General features: G+C 45.8%; 1 pseudogene; it reads left to right on the top strand.

Annotated features, from left to right (window-relative positions):
- The first annotated feature begins 3,609 nt into the window (after positions 1 to 3,609).
- Positions 3,610 to 4,547, top strand: LOC139702279 (olfactory receptor 1L4-like; annotated as a pseudogene).
- Positions 4,548 to 20,600: the final 16,053 nt, after the last annotated feature.

Below are 20,600 nucleotides of genomic sequence, written 5' to 3'. Positions count from 1 at the left end.
CATACCAGGTTTTTGGCAAAGCAGAAAACTGAGGAATCCCTGATTGAGCAGGTCCCATAATAACCATCTCATTATTAATGGCTCTTAAATCTTGCAATAATCTCCATTTACCAGATTTCTTTTTGATGACAAAAATGGGAGTATTATGGGGAGATACAGAAGGTTGTATATGTCCTTCCGCTAATTGTTGTTTGACCAGGTCATGGGCTGCTTGTATCTTTTCTTTAGTCAGGGGCCACTGAGGAACCCATACTGGTCTTTCTGATTTCCAAGTAATTTTTATTGTCTCAGTGGCCCTTTCTGAAAATACAACCCATGTCTGTCTGTTCCTTGATCTATTTGTATTGGTGCTGCTATACCTTGTTCTTGTTTTTCTAATCTTTTTCCTTTCCTAAAACCTTGTCTAGTCATAATAGTGGGTGCATTTTGGTTGATGTTATTTGTTAATGTCAAACCTAATTGATCTAGGACATCTCGTCCCCATAAATTTACGGGAAGATGATCCAATACATATGGCTGTATAGTTCCTTCACATCCTTCAGGATCCTTCCAATCTAATACCATTGCACTTCTATGGGGATTAGTCGCCACTCCTAGGCCTCGAAGCGTTTGAGTGGCTTGTTGTAATGGCCAATGTTTTGGCCATTCTTGACGAGAGATGATGCTAAGGTCTGCACCTGTATCCAGTAGCCCATTAAATTCATGTCCTTGAATATTTAGTTTTAGCATGGGGCGAGAATCTAAATTTAAAGAAAGCATAGCCCAATCTACACCTGTGGAACCTAATCCCTTGGAACCTCTTTCTACAGTACGACTGGAAAATTTATCATGTAGGCTGGGTATTATTAGTAACTGTGCTATTCTATCTCCTGGTGAAATTACTGATATACCCTTTGGAGAACTGGCTATAATTTTTATTTCACCTTCATAATCGGGATCAATTACCCCAGGACTTATCATAAGTCCTTTTAGAGTAGAAGAGCTGCGTCCCAATAATAAGCCTACTGTTCCTTTGGGAAGAGGTCCTTTCACCCCTGTGGGAATGATTTGAACTCCCATCTCTGGAGTTAGTACTGCTCTGGCGGAGGCGCAGATGTCCAACCCTGCGCTCCCTCTGGTTTGTCTGATGAGGGATCTGATGGACAATGTGTCCTGGGCACTACCCTGATGGGGTTGCTGGGTTCCTCCAGTGCTCCGTATATTTGTGGTTTTGGGCCCCGGAGCATTGGGCCCCCTTGTCCATTTTTTGGCAATGGAGCCTGATGCCTTTCTCCACGATATCGTGGATAAACACCTGGTCCTTGTTCATTTTTTGATAATGGAGTACCCTCTATGGTGGTTTGAGAACGGCATTCATTAGCCCAATGTCTCCCTCTACGGCATCGTGGGCAAATACCTGGTATTCTACTCCTTGGATACCTAGTTTTGTTAAACCCTCCTCCAATGGGGCAATTCCTTTTAAAATGTCCTGTTTGTTCACAATTGTAGCATGTTCTTGGCCTGGCATCTAAAGCCTGTTTTACTGCAGCTGCCACAATTTGCCCTTGTTCATTAATGTCTCTGGCATCTAAAGCCTGTTTTACTGCAGCTGCCACGACTTGCTCTTGTTCATTAATGTCTCTACATAATTTAATATATGTGTTTAAATCTTCATGTTTCCATGGTCTAATGATATCTCTGCACCAACGATTCGCTTGCTCATAAGCCAGGTGTTTTAGTAATGGCATTGCTTGTTCTGTATTCCCAAAAACTCTGGTAGCTGTTTGAATAAGCCTATCTACAAATTCAGCATAAGGTTCATTAGCTCCTTGTATTACCTTAGATAATTGACCTTGTAAACCTCCATGTCCTTGTAAAGTCTTCCATGCCTTAATTGCATCTGCAGCAATTTGTGCGTATACGCCAGGATCATATGCAATTTGTTGCTGCTGATCCTCATAAGGTCCCTTTCCTAACAACATATCTAGATTTCTCTGAGGATAACCAGCTGCTGCATTTCGCCTAGCCGTCTCCTTGCAAAATTCCTCATTGGCAACCTTCCATAACAGGTATTGTCCTCCATTTAGCACAGCTTTACACATATTAGCCCAATCTGCTGGCGTCATGTTCAAGTTGTTAATGGATTCGACCATGCTTACAGTGAAGGGTGCTTGAGGACCATAGGTTGTTACAGCCTCTTTTAGCTGCTTCACTGTTTTGAAATTTAAAACTTGGTAAAATCGCTGCCCTCCTGCCTCAAATACAGGGCATGTTAATATTTGAGATCTTGTCTCAGGATCCCAACTATCAACTGCGGGGGTTGGGGACCTCCCAGCATATGGAGGTGGCCTTGTTAGTTGGACACTTACGTCCTCTGGTGATAGAAAGGTGTTAGTAGCAGTCTCCTGTTGTAACTTTCCCCCTGATGGCTTTTTCTGTTTTACACTTTCTTTCTCTGTCTGACTAACTTGAGAGACCTTCTCTTTTACTTGAATCATTATGTCTTCTCCTTCCTCTACCATTGTCTGAACTGAAGGCTTTGGACTAAGCAAACAAGATACGAACGTCCACAATGGCAATGTGCCAACTGGCAGAGTCCCTGGGCTTTTCTTTTCTATTCTTTTTAAATCTTCACCATGATGGTTCCATTGTGATATATTTAACAACTCCTCCTTAAAAAGCCATGGGCTACATTTTTGTATTGTATCAACGTATGCCCTGACTGTTCTTGATTTTACTGAGATGCCTCCTTCCTCTAACAATTTACTTAACACTCTTTCAGTTTGTTTTTTACTAATTTCTGATCCCGTATTTCTACTATAATACAACCCAACAAGATGACGCCAAACAAAACCGAGACAGAATGAAATAAAAAGGGAACAACAAAAAGTCATTATAGCCTTTCTATCCTCCTGACATGTGCATCCGTCCTTTCTCCCTATCTGTTCCTCAGACGTAAATAGTTTTTCCTCAGATGTGAGCGGTTTTTCTTCCATCTCACTCATCTCCAGGGACAGGCAACTTAAAACAAAAGTGAAACAAAATAACAAAAGAAGAATCTTAAAATGGCTACCCATCCTCTCGCCCTGCCCTCAGGGGCGAGCAGTTTCACTTACCCTCAGTCGCTCCCCGTGCGAGCCACCAAATGCCGCAGTCTGGCTGGGCACAATCAGAAGCCACTTGTCAAAAGAAACTAACTTTATTTTTAGAACACACACACACTGCACCACACAGCTCTTCAGGAAAACCCTCAGAGCCCAACTGCCACCATCGGCTTTCCACAAGCCTCTCTCTCCTCCCCCTCACTTCTTTCCACCTCCCACAATCCTCCTGCTCTTGAGGCCGATTGGCTGGGTCACGTGGGCAGAGCCAAAAAGTCCCCCAATGAGCAGCTCTGTGGTCTGAAAGGGCAGGGAAACAGTCCAATGAGCATCACCGCAGAGGAGCCAATCAGCTAGATGTTGCTGGGGCCCAGGAGCCAATCAGCTAGATGTTGCTGGGGCCGCTGTGAGCCAATCATTAGCCGGCAGCTGGATTGCTGGCAGCTGGAAGTTTGCTGGGGCGCCTTCGGCTGTGGCTCTCAACACCTGCTGACTCCTCACTCCTCAGCATTCCTACTTGGCTTGGAGTATGGCTCTGGTCAACCTCACATCCGGCCCAGATTTCCTCCTCCTTGGCCTGATGGATGACACAGTTGCCCATCCAGTGTTGTTCCTGCTCTTCCTCAGCGTCTATCTGCTCAACGCCATGGGCAACCTGAGCATGGTGGTACTGGTGAGGTCCGATGGGGCTCTGTGCTCCCCTATGTATTACTTCTTGGGTCACCTGAGCTTTGTGGATGCCTGCTTTACCACGGTCACGGTCCCCCGACTGCTGGTCAGCCTGCTCCACCCAGCTCAGGCCATATCCTTCCAAGCATGCTTTGCCCATGTACTTCTTCCTGGCTCTGGGCGTCACGGAGAGCTATCTCCTGGCGGCCATGTCCTACCACCGCGCGGTGGCGGTCTGCCGGCCACTGCACTACACCGCGGTCATGACACCCTGGCGCTGCGCTAGTGGGTGCGTCCTGGGCGGTGGCTCACCTGCACTCGCTGCTCCACACCATGCTCATCTCCACGCTCTCCTACCCCCACTCTGCCCCCGTGTGTCACTTTTTTTGTGATGCTACAGTTTTGCTGAGCTTGGCGACCTCGGACACATCCTCCGCAGAGATTGCCATCTTCTCCGAGGGCCGGGCGGTGGTGCTGACCCCACTGATTCTCATGTCGCTTTCCTATGCGCACATCCTTGACGCGGTGCTTCGAGTGCTGTCGGCAGGAGGCAGTAGCAGTGCCTTCTCCACCTGGGGGGCCCACCTGGTGGTGGTGTCGCTTTTCTTTGGCTCTGTCCTGTTTGTATATTTCCGACCTTCATCTGCCTACTCCGTGTATTACAACCGCCTGGCCAGCGTGGTGTATGCAGTGGTCACACCGACCTTGAACCCGTTCATCGACAGCCTTCGCAACAAAGAGGTCAAAGGCGCTCTAAAAAGAGGGCTCAAATGCCGAGGTGCGCCCCAAAAGGCGTAAGGACAGGTCTGGGTTCACCAGTATTTTAGTAATAATAACAATTACCAAAAACATTTTTTAAAAAGTTTCTCAATTTTGATCCTATGATATCTTATTTTTTGTTAAATAAAAAATTAGATGAAGTAAATATGACGTGAATTATAGTGGTGGGTACATAGCAGTAAGTCCAATCCATTCAGTGTTGCCTGAGTGCTTGTACTAGACTTTAAAAACTTGGGGGCAACAAATGAAGGTATGGCAAAGAAATTTGACCTGTTTGTGGAAAATGGAAGAAGAGTGTGACACAGCAAAGAGGGGTGGAGAAGAATGTTGGCAAGCAGGGGAGGTCTGAGAAGGAGGTTTTTCCACATTTTTTTTTTTTTTGGTGGTACATTAGAGTTACACATGACCATAGGGATTGTTGTTACATGTTCATAAATGCACACAGTATAACAAAGTAATTTGGCCAGTATCATACCAGCACTTCTCCCCTCCCTCCTTACCTCCCATCCACTAGTCCTCTCCTTTTGATTTTCATAAGATTTCCACCCCATCCTCTTTTATTTTGCTGTTTCCTTTCTAGCTTCCACAAATGAGAGAAAACATATGACCCTTGATCTTCTGAGTTAGGCTTATTTCATTTAACATAATGGTCTCTATTTACATTCATTTTCCTGCAAATAAGATAATTTCATTTTTCTTTACAGCTGGATAAAACTCTGTTATGTATATGTACCACATTTTCTTTACCCATTTATCTGTTGATGGTCACCTAGGCTGGTTCCATAGTTTGGCTATTGTGAATTTTCTCTTTGAAGGGTTTTAAGGAGGTTTTGTTGAATGTACTATAATGTTATCTACAGTCCTGCGGACTCCTCCCTGGGAAACTTCAGTGAAGATCTAGTTATTTTAAAAATGTTTTTAAATTTTAAAATTTTACCCCCTATATACTACATCAACCATTTTCATTGTGGAAATTCAAAAATAAAGATAAAGATAAAAATTCTTTTTTACCCACTCAAATCAACCTACACTGTCATCCAAGTTGTCCCTTCAATCACTCTCAGTCTCTTATTTTGAAACATAAATAGTAACTTCCACTATATACTATTTTGCAATATCCTTTTTTTGCATAAAACAAGACATCTAAAAGATCTTGTTGCTACAAATAGAATGTATTCAATTTTAATCTAAGCTACAGAATCCTAGATCCTATAGATCTTCTGTGGATTATTTACTCATTTCCTTTTCAGTAAGTATTGTAATAAATATTTAAAACTGTTTTTCCAATTTTTCAGTATTATAAAGATATAATGGACATGCTTGCAAAAAATAAATAAAAGTCAACATTTAGTGAGGAATTAATTATGACAAGCACAGTCCTAAGTATTTTCTGAATATGTTTCAATCCACAGAGGTTTCCATAAGGAAGGCACCATTTCTTCCCCATAGTACAAGAGTGAAAACACACTGAGAGACACCAAGTAACTGTCCCAAAGTTGTCAGTCTAAGTCCTTTAGCTCCTTCAATAATTTCTAGTCTATTTGATCTTTTTCATTATATTGAGAAGCTTTTTTTAAAAGAGAAAGAGAGAGAGAGAATTTTTTAATATTTATTTTTTAGTTTTTGGTGGACACAACATCTTTCATTTTATTTTTATGTGGTGCTGAGGATCGAACCCAGCGCCCCGTGCATGCCAGGCAAGCACACTACCACTTGAGCCACATCCCCAGCCCAAGAAGCTTTTCATAATATACAAATTCTTGGAGTACAATTACGGCCACCTTTTTTCTTTTTCTTTTTATGTTATTCAATTTAATTATTTCTATTTCTTTTTTCCTTTTTAATTTTTTTGATCAGCATGCATTAGCTTTACATATTAATGGGATTTAGTGTGACATTTCAATGCACGCATACAGTATGCACTGACCAAGTCCACCCCCTTCCCACTCTTAATTATTGAATTCCCTCATTTGCTCTTTACTTGGCTCCATTTCTATTCTTAGTGTTCTTTATTTATGCCTTTTCTCTGCTTTGTCTTGTTTTGCATGTTGAAGTTTTCCCTGTGAGGTTAACCTTTTCAAAGAATATTTAACTTAACTTATGCTAATTCTATTGGTTTTTAGTTTTCAGCACCATTTGATTTTTTGGCTTTCACAGTTAGTAATCCCTTCCTCTTATTTTCTCCATGTTGTGGTACTTTTTCTATATTCTTGAGGTTTATGTATCATCTTGACTTTAGGAATCAATGATGCCATTTTTGGATGTGACATCTCTTAGCATGGACAATCCAGGTCTGTTCTTTGGGGGGTAGAGCTGAAGGCCTTCTGGGTCTCACTAGTCCTGCTGATCCTCCTAGAGTAGTAGTTATATTTTATATATAACTATGTGGCTTGGGCTGCCTCTAAGGTGTGGATGACATAAATCCTAAACCAACATGAGGGCATTTGTCCTGGTTCTTAGGAGGAAGTATTTCCTTCCCCTTCATTCCTTAGCCGCAAAGGTCAGCTTCTTTCTCATCTCTTGCTGCTAGGTAGGAAGTTTTAGGAGAACATTCTCATTGAATTTGCAGTCTTGGAAATCCAGAATCCATGTGTGCTTCCAATTCTAGTCTCCAGTCCTATGTATCTCGTAAGTTTATGTCCTCTGCCCTGTAGCACTCAGGCTGCCAGGATCTTACAAGTGGCAGCCATGCCCAAGGCTGCATGCAGTGTTGGCTTCGGAGCCCACCATCCCTTAACCAGCTTCCTCCTTTCTGGATCCTGGAGGTGTCCTGTCCTTTTGGACAGCCCAGACATGAAGTTTCATGTGTTTAGTTCCTAAAAGCAGAGGATTTTCAGGGTTGCTACTTCAGTTTTGCTAGAACCTGAAACACTCACTGGAGCTTCCAAAGCAGAAGAATTTATTTATTCAGAGTCTCCATGACTGCCTTATTGGACTAGAGGCTGCTTTGTGTGTGCAGAGCATCTTCATCATTGACTAAGTCAAGTCTCACGCTGTAAAAACTGTGTCAGCTTGCTGGGTTCTTGTAATCCCAGCAACTTGGGGAGGCTGAAGGAGGAGGATGCAAGTTCTAGGCCATTCTCAGAAACTTAGTGAGACTCTGTCTCAAAATATAATAAAAAGGGCTGAGGGTGTAGCTCAGTGGTAGAGTTCCCCTGGGCTCAATCCCCATTACCAGAAAAAAATATTATATAAAAATTTAAAAGATAAATCATGCATCAACAAGACACATGACTGAGCAAGAGCAATCATTTGGGGGAACTGCTGTCATTCCCATTTTATTAATAAGCAAGTGGAGGCCCAGATAAATGAGGACTCTTGCCTAAAGGTACAGGGCGAAGTGTTGCCGTAGGCTCTGAGCCCTCTTCCCTCCTCTTTGACAGCATCCCCAATACCTGTGGGGGGATGGTCACTGCCAGACTGTCAGGATATGTGTCAGTATGCTGAGCACCAGCCCTGCAGAGCCATCCACAGGTGAACAGCCACAAGTATGGACACTGGAATTAGCAGATTCCATGTGGCCACTGACTTGCATCCGTCTCATGCCCAGGAGCCTGAGGAGTACTCCACCTTTCAGACTTGAGCTGGCCAAGGTTGAGTCACTTGGGTGGGCTTCAGAGGCAGTCCCTGTGCACTCCTGCAGCAGGCCTGGGCAAAGCTGCACAGGTCTCAGCAAGAAACATTAATGAACAGAGCCTGGGTTGAAGCCCAAATTAAAATGGCAGTGACACTTGGTTCTGTCACCACATGTAGTCACTGCACAGTGGCTGACAGGAGAGGTATGCAGACCTCCAAGGACTCAGCAAATGGGAAGCCACTAACAGGACTAACACTTGTCCAAAGGTGGTCACCAACATGGGCCACCAGCCTGGGAGAGGGCCACACTTACCCCCGACACAGGCTCCAGCCACCATGACATTAAGATGCAATGTCTTCCTGGAAGAATAAGGTGACTATGACATGTGTCTTTATGACTCCCCCTCTGAGGAGCCCTTCCCAAGGCTGCGCCAATTTTCACACCTGATGCAGCCGCCAAGTGAGGCGGTCAGGGTCTGTGAGTTGGGTCCCGCATCCACACCCTGCCTCCTCCTCCCAGCAAGGCTCCGTTTTATGACTAAAATTAAGTTTTTATCCACTTCCTGTAAGAGACCACTTATGGAGCTGGCTTCTTCAGATGCCCCTTTCAGGATACAGGGAGCCCACTAGGGGCTCCCCGGGATTCCCATCACCCTGCCTGCGCCCAACACCACTCCACTGTCTCTGCCAGGAGCTTCAGCCTCCCTCACCCATCCCCAAATCTGTGCCTTACCCCTCCTCAGCCTGCACTGTCTTCCTGCACTCTGGCTGTGGAGTCTGCTGAGTCACCACTCTGAGGTCCAGAAGGCACTGGCCGGTGACTGTGCAGACCCTAGTGCTGGGGCAGGTTGGGGGGATTACTGGTGAAATCTGCCCGCCTTCTCTTCTACCAAGTGACTCTTCATAGTTTCCAAAGAAATCTCAGGTGTTGGAGAAAGCTGTTGTAGATGGCTATGATGGGCAGCTGGCACTTTTAAATTAATTAATTAATTAATTTTAATTAGGTATATATAACAGCAGAATGCATTTTGATTCATTGTACACAATTGAAACAATTTTCATTTCTCTGTTTGTACATGAGGTAGTGCCGTACCATATGTGCTGTCATACAAGTACCTAGGGTAATAATGTCCATCTCATTCCGCAGTCTTTCCTGCCTCCATATTCCCTCCCTTTCCCTCCTTTCCCTTTGCCCAATCAAAGTTCCTCCATTTTTCTCATGCCCCCCCGCCCCATTATGGATTAGCATCCACTTATCATAAAGAACATTTGGCCTTTGTTTTGGGGGGATTGGCTTACTTTGCTTAGCATGATATTCTCCAGCTCCATCCATTTACCTGCAAATGCGATAATTTTATTCTCTTTTAATGCCAAGTAATATTCCATTGTGTATATATACCACAGTTTCTTTATCCATTATTTATCTACTGAAGAATATCTAAGTTGGTTCCATAGTTTAGCTATTATGATTTGAGCTTCTATAAACATTGATATGGCTGCATTAATATAGTATGCTGATTTTAGGTCCTTTGGGTATAGACCAAGGAGTGGGATAGCTAAATAAAATGGTGGTTCCATTCCAACTTTTCTAAGGAATCTCCATACTGCTTTCCAGATTGGGTGCTTCAATTTGCAGTCCCACCAGCAACATATGAGTGTGCCTTTGCCCCCTCATCCTCACCAACACTTGTTGTTTGTATTCTTGATAACTGTTGTTCTGACTGGTGTGAGATGATATCTTAGAGTAGTTTTGATTTGTATTTCTCTAATTGCTAGAGATGTTGAACATTTTTTCATATATTTGTTAATCGATTATATATCTTCTTCTAAGATGTGTCTGTTCAGCTGAAACTTTTATTGGATCAATTCCATACATAGCTGAAAAAACTAACTTCCTCCTGCTTCAACAGTCAGAACCTATGATACATAATACCACCTCTTCTGTTGTATCAGCTGACAGCATGGTCACCCCAGCCAGTCTCCAGCAGGCTGCCTCCTGGAGGTTACTTCTTTGTCCACCAGCAAGAGATGGTCCCTAAAGTGCAGGGCTCTTGATAACTGTCCAGATGCCTCTACTTTAAAGATCCTGTTTCTGGAAGATGTACATATTTGCAGGGGAAAAGTTTGACTTGAGTCTCAAAAGAGATGTTGGACTCAGACTTTTGGGCAATGCTGGGACTATTTAGACTCTTGGAAATGGACTGAATGTGTTTTGTATTGGGAAGTTGGCATGAGCTTCTGGGTGCCAGAGCAGAATGTTATGATTTAGATAGGAGATGGCTCCCAAAAGCTTAAGTATAAAATGATGAAAGAATTTTCAGAGATGAAATGGTTAAATGGTGAGAATTGTGACCCATTCAGTGGATTCATCCACTCATATGGATTAACTGAGCGGTAACTCTGGGCAGGTAGGATTCCTTGAATGAGGTAGGTCACTGGGGGCATGCCTTTGGGGTTTATATTTTTTCTCTGGTGAAATGAGCTCTCTCTGCTTCTGACTGCCATGTCAGAGCTGCTTTCCTCTGCCACACCTTCAGCCATGAGATTCTGCCTCACTGTCAGCCCAGAGGGATGGAGTCAGCTGGTCAGAGAATTAACCTCTGCAAACATGAACCAAAATAAACTTTTCTTCCTATAAGATGTTCCTGTCAGATCTTTTAGTGACAGTAAAAGCTAAACAAAACATAAGGTATTATCATTATTTTGTAAATGACATAATGGTAGTGTTTGTGCATTTTTTGGGGGGAGTATCAGGGATTGAACTCAGGGGCACTTCACCACTGAGCCACCTCCCCAGCCCTATTTTGTATTTTATTTAAGACAAGGTCTCACTTAGTTGCTTAGTTCCACTTTTTTGGCTGAGGCTGGCTTTGAACTCGAGATCCTCCTGTCTCAGTCCCTTGAGCCACTGGGATTACAGGTGTGTTTGTGCATCTTAAAAAGTTATTATCTTTTGGGATGTAAATGTATAATGGATAAAAGTCTAATTGAAACAAGATTGGCATGTAGTGATAATTTCAGTATATTACTTGGCCATGCTTTTGCATACATTTAAAATTTTGTCATGATAATTTAAAATTTGATCACAACTTTTGCTTCTATTTGTGGATTTTTTAAAGATCTGGCTTTTCTAACACCATATCATTAGCAAATTATTCCTTTTCAGTTTTCTTTTTTAAATAGGTAATACCAATAGGAAATTCAAGTCTATATCTCTCACAATGCTTTTGTGTGTGTGTATGTGTGTGTGTGCGCACACACACACATGCCCGCAAGGGGTACTAAACTCAGTGGCTCTCACATGCTAGGCAAGTGCTCTGCCACTGAGCCTCTACTCAAAATATTTTTTATTTTGAGACAGGGTCTCACTAAGTTGCCTACAGGCCTCAAATTTGTGATCCTCCTGAGTCAGCCTTCTGAGTAGCTGAGATCACAGGTGGTACCACAGTGCTTTTTCTCCCCCTGAATTCATGTACTATCTGCTTAATACTTTTATGCCTAAGCAGCAACATTGTACCACCTGTAAATGTTATGATGACCTTATAGACACACACCTGGGAAAACTACCTGTTCAAAGACAGAGGCCATAGGGAGGTTGGATATGAATGAGCAGAGTAGAAGGATGTCTTAAGACTAATTTATAGTTAAGTAGGGGTTTTGCTACATACCAATGGATTGGGTGATCTGTAAATACTCAGCACCCTAGTAGCTGGTATTGAGAAGACAGTACAGCATAAGTGGGCATAAACCCACCATAGATTTGAATCTCAGTTTAAGCAATGACTGACTAGCTGTGATCTTGCCAGAGTTTACACATACAATCCCCCATACAATGGGGCACTGCTGAGTTTTGAATAGTGCATATGGAGTGTGAAGAAAGTGTTTCCTGAGTAGGTCTTGCTGCTCTGTCCTTGCATGTTCAAGGGAACCTAGAACCATGACTGACGTTTGGCCAACCCCTGGTAATGTGGCCCTCAAAATGTTCTTATGTTAGTGGTTGATCATGATGTTTTGGATACCTGGAGCAATGGGCCATGTCATTTCAGCCTGTCAGGATTGCTTTGCACATACATCAGCATACTTGATGTGTGTCTGGTTTCATCATTGGGATCCTAAGTTTCAGTGGCTGTGACTGTTATGTAGCATGGTGTCTCTATGTGATTGGCTCTCAATAAAAGCCTCTGATCCAAAAACTTGAACAGTTTTCTCTGTGCAGAGACATTCTGCACATGTCCATAGTTTATTGCTAAAGAAAAGCATGTCCTGTATGGCTCCAGATGGAGAAGTGGTCAAAAGTCTGTGACTGACTGCTCTGGATTCCTCCTGAGATATATATATATATCCCTGATTCTTTTGGTTTATATACTTCTGTTCTAATAAAAATTATCCATAAGTATAAAAACACATATCCTTGAGAAGATGATGTAGGAAGCACCTGCTGAGACGTGAGAGGACAAGGTTTGAACCTTGCCACGGTGATATGACTAGAGCTCACCTAGTCACCCTGGAAGATTCCAGGATGGAGTCAGAAATTGCCAACAGCAAAACAAACAATAACTAGAACTAGATTTGGCAGTAAGGCAAACAGCAGGTGAGTCAATTATGTCATCCAGCAGCAATAAAGCAACATGAGTGGAGCCAGCAGAAGTTTTATAAATAAATTAGATCTAAAAGATGGTCAGATATGGTTCATTAAGAGAAAAGAAGATTTAATAGGAAGATAGAAGAGAGTTCACAATGTTCAAAATGCGAACAGAGAGAATGTAAAAGAGATATAGTAGGTTATGATTATAAGGAAGGAGGAGGAGGAAAAAACAAAGTAAAGGGATAAAGAACAAGAGAATATCCTGTTAGTGGGAGAATAAAGGAGAGAAAAAAAACAAAAAAAAAACCAAAATCCTTATAACCCTCAAAAGACAAAGCAAGTAAAAATAATGACATTAAAAATGCTAAAGTGAGTGAGAGAAAAAAGAAATCTGTATATGTATATATGTCCACAAACCAATCAGCACAGCAAGAACCTCCCCCCACACACAAAAAAAAGTGTGTGTGTCAGTGGAATATTCTTTGTTTTTTTTTTAGAGGAGAGAGAGAGAGAGAGAGAGAGAGAGAGAGAGAGAGAGAGAGAGAGAAGATTTTTTTAATATTTATTTTTCAGTTTTCGGTGGACACAACATCTTTATTTTATTTTATGTGGTGGTGAGGATTGAACCCAGTGCCCCACGAATGCCAGGCGAGTGTGTTACCGCTTGAGCCACATCCCCAGCCCCTGTGGGGAATATTCTTAATGAACAATAAAGGAATGGTCTCCACTCAGTTGGTCAATATAATTGACAAGAATGAATGGTCACACGTGGGGGGTCTGGAAGCTGCTGTTATCTGCTGGGAGTCTGGGTCTCAGGAGCCTCCTAAGAATTCTGTTTAGAGGGCCAGGGGAGGGGATGGACAATCCTCCACACACTCTGCTGCCCTCAAACACAGCCTTCCTGGGATGAGTCCCTGAATGTATTCACACCCACTTGTTCAGATTCCCAACCCACTTCCTATGGTCACATGAGCTTCAGATTCAAAGGGAAAGCAAGTTGGGCTCTCCTCTGTATCCCTTACTTGAATCCCCCTGGGTACAATCTCCTCTATGCCTGTTTCACTCATGTTCTGCTGGGTACACCCTGGGTCACAAGTTAGGTACTTGCCAGGACTGTGTTTGCTATGGTCTCCCAGTTCCACAGCACTAAGCAGCAGTGTGGCCTCCTTGAGATGGTTCTTACCTCAGCTGTGCATGGCTGGTTGAGAAATAGTGCAACTTTCAAACACCAGACGGCTGTGCAGGCTCTGAATCAGCTAAGTTTGGGCTGCCTTTCTGATCTATAGGACTTTCTGTGCCAAATTTGCCCATTGCATGCCTGTCTGTGTTCTCCCTCCCCTCTGTGGTGAACCAGCACAGCTACTGCAACTAGCCTGGTTCCAACATACTCTTCTTTGTTCAGTGCACCCTAATTTCTGAGTCTCTAAGACACTCTGATTGTCCAATGTTGAATTTTAGTGAAATCCCTCTATCACCCACCTTGCTGAGAAACAGTACTCCCACTGCTTGAATCCTGGGTCCCAGAGCAACTGGAAACGTGGCCTTCCACTACTCTGCCATCTTGAATGTCTCCACACTGGGCATTTGCATGGAGAATGTCTTCCCTGGGGGAATAATTTCTCTCTATTTAGTTCCTTAATTAAGAGGTTGACAGCTCATACTGTGAGCACTTGGCAGATACTGACTGATCATCCCAGGCTCTTGAGAGGCAGGCAGGTCATTTATCTCCTCTGCTTAGAAGAGAAATTAGGGAACTTGCCCAGGCTGTAGTAGGAAGACCTAGTTCAATTAGAGAGCCCCACACTGTAGAGAAAAGTCTCCATCTCTGTTCCAGACCAGGTCTGGATGGTGCTTCTACACAGGGAGGGGATAAGAGAAAGTCAATATAGAGGATTGATCCATTCCAAGGGAGGGTATAAGGGCTGGAGGCTGGGGAAGGGTCAGTCAGTAGGGGTTCTTGCAGAGCATCTGTGTGCTGGACACATGTGCTAGCAGATATGTCTGTGAGGTACCCAGAGCACCAGCATCCAGGTGTGGAAGACAATGATAAAACAAGATCTTATTCTGGAGAGCAGCTGGTTCATCAAAATGGTTGGCCAAAGCCTCTCTGAGAAGGTGACCTTGAGCTGAGAGAGATGGAAACTAGGACCCACCCTCTTTAACTTCCAGCAGGCATTCTGAGCCACTGCTTGTATCAGCAAGCCATGAAGTCTAGCTCTTCTGCTGAGACACCCTGCTTCCACAGGTGGAGGGCAATGGACTTGAGGGATAGCCCCAGACTCCAAGAGCCAGATTGTGGATAGCAGGCAAAAGGATCTTCCAGGATGCTAGAGCCTGCAGTAGAAAACCTCCTGGGCCAGCAGCCTCCACCTAAAGGCTCCAGCTAGCACCTGCCTTCCTGATGTTGGTCAGGCCATAGGGTTCTAGTGCACAACAACTCAGGTGAAAGTTGGAGATTGTATTGAGTCCAGGCAGAGTGACTCTGGGATGGCTGAACTGATTTGCCATGGGTGATAAGGCCCTGTCTGACTGCACAGAACTGAGCAACAGTGCTCCCTGCACCCTCCACAGAGAGCTCAGGAGACCTGGGAGGGCATGGGAAACTAGAAAGAGAGTGTTTCGGGAAACTGGTCCTGACACCAGGTTCTTCTACAGAAAGCCCTCTGCTGAGGCTCTGTGAGTGGGCAAATGTCTTCCACACATGTGTGGGATTTCCAGAAGCCTGCTGGACTTTGTTTCTATCAGCTCTGAAGGCATAACCCCAGTAGTGGCTGATATTCTCTGGGAAGGTCTCTGGGCACATGCCCCTTAAGATGTCCCTGTCAGAGATGATATTTTGGGCTCTTGTTCCATTGGTGAAAGACCTAGGCCCACACACCTAGTTCCTGACACTATCCTGGATGCGCTGCCTCCACTGGAATTCAGTATCCATGTGCCATGGCCACATCTAGGAGCCTGTGGTCCAAGCTTCATGCCCAAACTTCACTGTCCAACAGCAAGCTCATGTCCATTCTCCAGGCCTCATGCCCCTGCACCAACAAAGACCCCAAGCACAGCCATGACCAGACTCCAGGCTCCCTTGGCCCTCCTTCTACCCTGAGAATGCCAACTTGTTCTGCTGCCTTTCCTGACCTACCCACCCAATTTAATGACCCTGACTTCAGTGTCCCCATACCCTGAGGATCTATGGTTATTAGCCAACACAGTAGTTTGGTGTCTGATGGGACAGATGGGTCAGAGGTGAGCCCAAAGCCCAGCCCTTTCCTGTTCTCCAGTGAGTTGATCTCTTACAGGTCACTTAGCCTCACCTGCATCTGCAGCCTGTGTACACATTGCAACTAGGCTGAGAATAGGTACTATAACATAGGAATCAGGTGGGAAAATACTCAGAGTGTAATGAGAGCACCTTGTGAATGCCAAGTCTTGACATAGGACTCTTGCTCTAAAAATATATCAGCAAAGCATGGGGGAGAAGCCCAGCTGGTAGAGGTTGCCCATCAGAACCTAACTAACCATAGCTGTAATTCTCAGTTTTCTTCAACCCTCCACCAAAGCCAGACAGTGCTTGGTGCAACCTTTGAGAAGGGCAGCTTGGCAGGAATAACAAAAATTTTAAATGTGTGACATTTATTTTTCAGAATTCTACTTTTAGGAGAGTATTCAACAGAAATAATCTGGTTGGAGCACAAAGACCTGCATAGGTAATAAGCAAGTTGTGATCACAGAAAATCAGAAGCAGTTTAAAATTTGCCATCAAAGCGACTGGCTATGCAGGGCCTCCTGAAATGTAAATGAATTTTCTATATCTATAGGTATCAACATGGAAATATAAAAGTTACTTCAGTTTCTAAACTGAAGGCACATAACTGTCACCTCAGCTCTGATGACTAAAGGAGCATGGGTGGAAGTAAGTGCGTGATGTACATGGAAGGAAGTGTTTGGCGTCAATCCCTAGTTTTGTCTGGTCCTGCATGAGGAAGGGTGTCAGTCACCCCCTTGAGCAGAGGGACTGGAGGAGAGGATCTGAGCATGGGTTTTCACTTCTTAGACATGTTTCTCCCTTGCCTGATTTAAAACAAAAAACAAAACAAACAAACAAACAAAAAAAAAAACAGTGTGATGATTCCTGCATTCTTATTTTTTTTTTTTTTTTTTTTTTGCAAAAAAAAACCAGGCAGCATGGTGTGTAGAGTCCACCATGATGTCCCAGGGTGGGTGCAGTCACTCTTGTGGTGACCTCCAGCATCAAGTGCCTGTAGTAGTCCTGGATTGTACTGGGTGAACCAAACCTCCTGACCAGTCTCAAGATAGTATTAAAAGGCACTAAAGCCGGGTGTGGTGGCACATGCCTGTAATCTCAGTAGCTTAGTGAGACTGTGTTTCAAAACAAAATCTGGGGTGTGGCTCAGTAGTAGAGCGCCCCTGGATCCGATCTCCAGCACCACAATAACACAAAAGGCTTTGAAGCTGATGCTCCTCTTGCTGTGGATGCAGTAGGAAGCCTGGAACTGAAGTGGGTGCCAGAGCCACCAGACCTGCTGCCATTGCCTGGCTTTGGTTCCAGCTGCATGTGTCCAGCACACGTGGCCCTGGGGCTTCCAGGCCAGGCTGCACAGGGTAGGACCTTCCCAGCAGGCAGTGTGCAGTTGAGAAGGTTGTGTTCCCCTGACCCCTGGAGCCAAGCTCTCTTGTCTAAAGCAGGATCAGTGCCAGATACTCTTTGTCAGGCTTTGGTATTCACCCCTGAGACTAATCTCTCTAAAGCACCATGTGCAGAAACCTAGTGTTGGCCTCAGTCCCCTAGAGAGGCCTGAGCTGATCCCAGATGAGGTCATGATGCCACTTCTTGTCCTTACAAGTCCCGGACCCTCCCTATGTGCCCACCTACTTCAATAAAGGAGCCCATAACACTCTCCATGGCCTGCTGTCCCCTGCACTGAGCTAGGTGCTGGGGCACAGGCTTCAGGGACCCTTAAGTCCCTGGACCACTTCAGACCCAGAGCAGAGGGTGTTGCCCATTACAGGCTGTGCCTGAGGCTAGGCACAGCTTCTGTCTCCCTGCTGGGGCTAGACAAGGTGGGGGACTGTGCCCTGAGTGGGTGCAATGGGAAGCCATCCTGGAGGAACCTGCTATCAACTGCCTGAGGAGCCTTGGCTCCTGGCTGGTGAGTTCAGAGGGATCCCTGCACACAGGTGAGCCCATGCCTCCCTACCACCCAACTGGGCTGTGGAGGCTGAAGTCAGGGTCCTGAACATCCAGTAACTGGCATGTATAGGGCAGTTATGCAGGAGATGCATTCTGTTCCCACTGCCCATGAACACACACTGAACTCATGGCAGTCACTGCTGGACACCTGATGTGCCCACTGGTTGCCCTAACAACCAGAGAACCCACCAGCTCTTGAGCAGAAGAGGGGTGCTTAATGGCAGAAGGCTGAGCTGGGCATTAATTTTTTCCAGGGTGGCGCAGGTTGGAAAGTCCCTTAAACCCATGAACTCTGTGAACACAATAAAAACTTAAATATCACTTTTAATTTATTATAAGTATTATATTTCTTGTTTAAGTTTTTATAGATGTCCCACCTCTGGGATGATGGGTCAAAGGGGATCTTGAGGCCTGGTACTTGGGTGAGGTTGTGATACCAGGGCTGCTGAGGAGGTTGGTGACACCAGTCTTCTCAGGCTGTGTCCCCTTGATGGCTAGAATGAGGGGCCCGATTGCAGAAGAGTCCCAACTTTGTTAGGAAGGAGGTCCTGGTAAGTGTTTAGGGTCAGAGGAGACCCCAGCCTTGCCCGAGGGTTGTAGCAAGTGAGGAGCCTGTGCACCTTCCCTCCCCAAGAGGAGAAAGAAGTGAGGTAGGTGGTGAGGAGAGTCAGGTGAGAAGCCAGGGACCTCAGGGCAGGCTGGTGGGCTCTCCACAATTCCCTTCCATAGCCTGTTCTGCTGGACAGTGCCTGTCGAGGCCCCACTGGGAAGAGCAGGGCAGGTGCTGTCTGAGCTTTCAGGTCTCTGAGGAAAGAACCTGCTGTATGTTCTTTTTGGAGGTAGTCACTCTTGAATAAAAAATGTATGATTCCTGAGGGTTGACCAGCTGACCCAGGTATCATCCAAGCTGTAGGCAGAGAGGGGAGGTGGCCTCAGGCTTGGCTCTGAAGTAGCTTCACAGCTGGGTGAGGCCTGGCCCTTGCTCTTCTTATCCCTGTGCTCTTGGATCCAGCATGCACAGGTGTTCTCGCAGCTGAGATTCTGATGTGGGTGGGCAGGCCCAGCCCTAGACAGAAGGTGACGCCGGGGGCTGCATGCGCTATCTGTGCTGTCCCTGCTGCCACCAACACCACCCCATGTGATGCTCAGGGGTGCCTCTGTCCCCACATGGCCAATTGCCCCTGCCCCAGCCAGTGGAAGGCTTGGCATTTCTCCATGGTCCCTGGCCTGCGTCACAGCAGCAAGCTTGAGTGCTGGCAATGTAGCACTAGTGTCCGCCAAGGATCCTTCTCACTTGAGGTGGTGGCACAGAGCCCAGGTTCTCTGAGGTTGCTAGGAGTTTGAGCCCTGAAACACCAGGAAAGGAACAACGGCTTGGACTTCCAGAGGCTCCTGCTTCAGCCTGGCTTAACCAAGACCATGCAACCGCATGGCCCCTGGAGGCTGGGAGATGGCCAGCTCTCAGGCTGGTGATCAGAATGCAGCAACCTGGACAGCAGAAATGACCTTGAGTGGTGTGTCTAGTGTCCTTTAAAGGCCACTTATGTGTTCATTCTCTCCTGGAGTCCTTCTGGTTGGAAGTGCGGAAGTGCCACACCAAGGCCAAAAAGCATGTCAGCCACCAATGGAACCTGGCTCCAGACTCCTAGTCCTGTACTCTTGGGCGTGCCTTGGACTGAGCTCCACCATTACCTGATGAGGTAGGCACCCAAGACACTCAGGGCCAGCAACCCCCAGCTGGCACTGGGGCTCACGGTGCTGTTGCAGAGGTCTGTGTTGCAACAGGAAGCTCTGGAGTAACTCAGGCTCTCTTGGAAGCCAGGGCAGGTGTAAGCACATGACTTTATAACAAGTGTTTTCTGTCCTGGGGGACCTGGAAGAGGCAAGATAGAGAGTTGTTTATTGAGACCTGTGGAATCCGCTCCTGCCCCTCTCAAAACACTCAGGCCTCCTGACAGCCTGCCTGATGCTTCCTCCTTGCTCTCCCACCCCACAGGGAAGCATGGCAGGAGGTGACCAGGGTCAGGGCCCAGCATGTGACCACCACTAGGGCTTCTACCTGCTACTCTACTTCCCCACTCTTCCTTTCTGAGTAGCTGGTACCCTTGGGAACAATCTGAATTGTTGTGTTTCCCGTGCAGCATGTGGAGTGGACAGAATATCCTGTCTGCTCTTCCACTTGGAAGAAAGCAGCAGCGTTGTGCCCTTTTTGCAGGGTAGAGACAATCACAGTGTTTACCTGAACAATTGCCGGCCAATCTCAGTGCCTAGATTAGAAATGGGGGACTTCCCAGGCTTGCCTTTTTGCTGGAGGCTCCAGGTGCCAGATCCACATCTCACCCCACACCACCCTGACCCCCACCTGCCCGGAAGGCAGATACTCACTGTTCCAGGTCGTCAGGCAGTATCGGGCGTCAGCCCTGCAAGACGTGGGCTGGAAGCAATTTCCTGATGCCAAGCACTCGTGACACTTCAGGCCCTGGACTGGAGGAGAGATGCCTCAGTTCAGGGACCCAGGCCTCCCACCCCACAGCCATCGACCCCACAGGTGTGGACCCTGCTTTTTGGAAAGCACCCACCTCCCAAACCCTCCACCTCATTCTGGCTCCCCCATCTGCCTGCCCACCCTGGCAGTCAGCCCACTGCTGGTTCTGGGAGCCCACCAGAAGTCACAGCACCATGCATTCTCTAGGGCAGGAAACCG

The sequence above is a fragment of the Marmota flaviventris genome, chromosome 17 (assembly GCF_047511675.1).
Source record: "Marmota flaviventris isolate mMarFla1 chromosome 17, mMarFla1.hap1, whole genome shotgun sequence".
Taxonomy (NCBI): Eukaryota; Metazoa; Chordata; class Mammalia; order Rodentia; family Sciuridae; genus Marmota; species Marmota flaviventris.
The sequence above is the reverse complement of the archived record's forward strand: the minus strand, read 5'-3'. Positions and strand labels throughout refer to the sequence as shown.